Below are 4,572 nucleotides of genomic sequence, written 5' to 3'. Positions count from 1 at the left end.
TTCCACTGGTATAGTCTTCTTTAACTCACCAGGAGGCGAGCCCACTTGGTTCGGTAACAAGCCCACTTGGTTTGGTAACAACCACAGCCCCCCAGTTTCATTTTTCTTGTTCTTGGGCTGTGAAGACTGTGGTTTTCCCAGAGCCACTGCCTCCCATGCCCTGCTCTGACTGCACATGGCCCCAGACTGGAAGCCACAGGAATTCACTTCAAACTACTGCCCCGGAATCTGTCTGCTGCTGTTCACTCCCCAGTGCCGTCAAGCGGCTCCTGGTTGCGTTATGTACAGATTTTCTAGTTGTTCTCTGTGGGGGAGGCAGTGTGGCGTGATCTTACAAAATCATTACAGGAAGCAGAACCAGTAATTACCCGTCCACTTTTAGAACTGCCTTGTGCACGAACCTCACATCCTTTGAGTCACATTTGGAAAAAGTGTACTTTTCATCTGTTTCAAAGGTCGAGATAGCTTCACTGCAGGGGACTTGAATAGATTACCATCTTCCAGAGGACATGAGTGCAGCGTAGTGAACGGAACCCCTGAATAGCCACGGGTGCACTAGACGAGGGTTGGGGCCGGCTACCCCACGAGGGAGGAGGAGAGGACAGCTGGAGCCTATTCTGTTTTCAGAGTCCCTGTCTCAGCACAGCTGTCTGCTCCTGCCCAGAAGCCACCTCCCCTCCTTCTTTCTATGTCCTTAGGGAAAAATAAAGCCAACCTCCTTTTCTCCCCCCTCATCCCCACCAACCCGCCAGTCGTTCAGTGTCAGCCTGACACCATGCCCACCAGTCATTCAGTGTCAGCCTGACACATGCCCACTGGTCAGAGTGGGCCCAGGATCCAAGGACACACCACTGAGCAGTCTGGTCTCTGCCTCACAGCTCAGCAGAGATAGTCATGCTAACAGACGCCAGGTGAGAGGCAGATGGGTGAGGGTCAGGACAGAGGAGGTTACACCTGAGGGAAGTTGGGGGGCCCCCTTGTGCCACGGAAGGAGGGTGGTCCTCACTCTGCAGGCAGCAGGAGCTGGGGCACCCAGGAGTGTTGTGCTAGGAGCGTTGTGATCCGACTGCGTTTCACTCAGCATTAACAAGCTCCCATCCAGCCTCCGCCCCTGGCACGCCCAGTGCGTCTCCAGAGAGGGGCAGACGCGAGCCAGAAGGATCCCGGCGGCAGTATTTCCCCACCAAGTGCAGGGGGAAGGGCTGTGGTCCCGGGTTTGGAGCTGAGAGGAGGTGGAGAGCTCCAGCATGGGAGGGCGGGGTGAGCAGGGAACTGACGGGGAGCCCAGCCAGGGGCATTGCCAGGACAGGAATGCGGGTGCAGGTCGGTCCTGGAGGCTCAGTGTTCAGGTGATGGTCTAAGGGCTGGAGCTCTCCCCTGCACACTCATTTCCTGTGGATGGGGCGGCAGGGCCCCAGAACCCGGACACACTGTTGTTAAGACAGTAAATCTTGTAACAGCAGCCACCGTGCATCGAGCACACGCTCCTGCCGTGCTTCACCTGCACCACCTCCCCTTCTGACCACCTCCCAGAAGTGACCTGTAGACCCCATGGGGGTGTCGGATGGTCCTGGTGAGCTGACAGGGTGACGCGGTGGGAGGAAATGAGGGGGATGCTGCTGGCTCTGCCGGCCACGCCACAGCCGGGACTCAGGGCCAGGACACGAGCTTCGTGGGGGTGCTTGCCCCCCATACAGACGCGACGCTGTGACTGGAGCCGCTCAAGAACTTGGTCCGGCCGTGTGGCTCCTGAGTGGGGAGCAGCCAGGCTGGCCACACTCGGGCGCTCCTGGAACATGCGTGCGGAGCCTCTGCTCCAACTGTCTGCATCCTGGTCCCCTCAGGAGCAGCTATGGGACCCAAGCGCTCTCTTCTTCTTGACGGTTGACTGCACTTGTCTGAAGCTGGCGGACACAGTCAAGGCGGTGGGAAACGCTGGGCATCGTGAGGGGGACTGGGCCCACCCTCAGAATGAGCACGTGTGTGTGTTGTGTGCCACTGCTGGCTTAGGCATGCTTATAAGTGACATACGTGTGCGCACATGCACACACACACACACGCACGCACACTCACAGCTCCCTTTCACCAGAAGTGTTCCCGAGGGAACGCCAGCCCAGCCCTGGCCTGTGTCCAGGTCTCTGTCACACCCCTGCAGCTGGAAGGCGTGAGCTGAGACAAGGAGAGAGAAGAGGACACCAGGAGAGGAGAAACTGCCTGTTCCAGGAGGTGTCAAGGAGAACAGCGCCCCATCTCTGAGGCAGAAGCTGGGGCCTTCTCGGGTCCCCTGAGGGCTTGGCCAAGTCACTTTCTACAGAGGACTTGGGGTCCCCACAGCCTGTCCAGGGCCCCTTCCCTGGCTCTACTGAGAAAATACAGACCACTCTGGACAGCACCCACGAGGGCCACGGTGACACCTGTCTGCGGGGCAGCGGCCTGGAGCAGGCCCTGTTCAGAGGGGCCGGGAGATGTCACCAGGCTGTTAGGGGGGTGGTCTGGGAGGCTCAGAGCAGGATGTCAGAGGCGGTCCATGCCTTGCTGACTGTGTGACTCACGGGGTGCTGGAAAAAAACGGAACTAACCAGAATGCTGAAGCAGCTCTCTCCTGGCCTGAACAGACTCCTCTGTGCTTCTCCCACCCAGAGGAAGAGGCCAGGAGTGTCCCCATAGCTTCATTCACCTGCCCACACCTGCTGGCCAGGACTCAGGGAAGAAGCCAGGCCTGCTGGTGCCCTGGGCACTGGGTTCCGTACAGGACACGGACTCACACCTGACAGACAGACGCAGCCCCACCCCCTGCCCCTCTGCCCCCTCACCCCTGACCCCTCTGCACCCCTGACCCCTCTGCACCCCTGACCCCCGACCCCTGCTCCCCTTGGGCCGGGCTCCAGCAGCACCACAGCAGCTGATGCCTGGCTAGAGTTTCAAGCTGTGGCTTTGACTCATCGCATCTCTGCTCCTTGACTCATCGCCCTGTGACCCGCTCAGAAACCACCCTCTGGTCCTGGGTTGGCTCTCATCCCCGCCTTCTCCCTGGAGTCTCACCCTAAGAGCCCAGATGTCTCTGCCCATCTTTCCTTTAAACATTTTCTGAGCAGAGCAGAGCTGATCTTAAAAACATAAATCATGTCTGTTTTGGCCAAATGCAGTGATTTCTCCCAGATTGAGAAATAAATCTGTTTATTAAAAATAATTCTGTTGCAACGAAGCAGGACTGGGGCAGATCTGAGCCGTGATCAGCGTGAGCCGCAGAGAGCAGAACGTACAGCCTTCGCCCCTAAATGTCAGGCCCAGATTATGGGGCTGAGAAAACACAAAAGATAAGAATGGACGAGGAGAATGGGATTTGGACAAGGATGTTCCTGCAGATGCCTGTGGAGACAGGAGGGAGGAGGGAGGACCAGGGCCTGGGACAGATGTCCTTCCAGGTCCCGTTGGAGAACCGCCAATCCTGCAAGGCCGGCCTGCGTCAGGGCCACACTGGACACCAGGGGCCCCAGGGATGCTCTCGCTGCGGTGACTTGACAGCAGGAACATCAGAGGGAGGTACAAACTTCATGAGCACTGTCCAGGGATCCTCACTCCAGGCCAGACCCCAGGCTCTGCCTGTAGGTACCACCCGGGGCCACGTCCACAGGGGCTGCCACAGTCCTGTCACCAGAACGACAGTGCGGAGGGTGATGATAGCATCTGTCGTTCATTAAACATGACGCCGCCTTTCTGCAAAGCCGTCAGCCCTCCTGGGGCCCAGCTAAGAAATGGCCTATAAAACCCTGACTCATGACCTCAAAGCACATTTGCCAACCTAAAGAGCCTTCTCGGCAACTGTGTCCAGGGTTTATCCGTGTGCAGTAATTTCACACCCCTGACCTTTAACACGTCCACGGTCTGACACCTCCCCCCAGAAGCTCTCCCCATCAGCAGCACTGAAGCGTCCAGAACATGCTCGACAGTCGTGGGAGCCCAGGGCCCTGTCCCTCTGGGTGACAAGTGGCAGCCCTCTGCCCTTTGCCAGTGGACATGTCGGCACACACAGGCCACTGCCTTCGTGGTGGTCTCCAAGCTGCCAGGGAGGAGGAGCTCAGCCCTGTCCCCTTTCTGTTTGTTTCCATGGTAACCTTGAGACTCGGGGGCAGGCCTCCTCCCTGGCCAGAGTTGGCAGGCCCTCCTCTGCCCACGTCACCCTGGGCAGAGCGTGGGGTGTGCAGAGGACAGACAGTTGCAGGTGGGGACCCTGTGCAGGGCTCACCTGGAGCTCACCTGGGGCTTCACCTGAAGGTCAAGGGGCCACAGGGATGGTGATGACTGAGCTTGAACTCCACCCCAGATGGTCTCATTCCCAGGCCAGTTGTCTTCCCAGAGAACCCAAGGCTTCCTGAGTAACTGTCAGACCAGGAAGGGTGGTCCTACACCTCAGGCACCACTGTGAACCAGAAGGTGGTGGAGCCTGGTGGCCTGGTGCCTCATAAAGACCCAGGGAAGTGCTTTCTTCCCTCTCCCTCCTCCCACGTCCCTCCTCCCTCCTTTCCTGCCTCCCAGAGGCACTAGGCCTAGACTGGGAACAAGCCCCCACCT

This window comes from Diceros bicornis (genome assembly GCF_020826845.1).
Source record: "Diceros bicornis minor isolate mBicDic1 chromosome 20 unlocalized genomic scaffold, mDicBic1.mat.cur SUPER_20_unloc_2, whole genome shotgun sequence".
Taxonomy (NCBI): domain Eukaryota; kingdom Metazoa; phylum Chordata; class Mammalia; order Perissodactyla; family Rhinocerotidae; genus Diceros; species Diceros bicornis.
The sequence above is the reverse complement of the archived record's forward strand: the minus strand, read 5'-3'. Positions refer to the sequence as shown.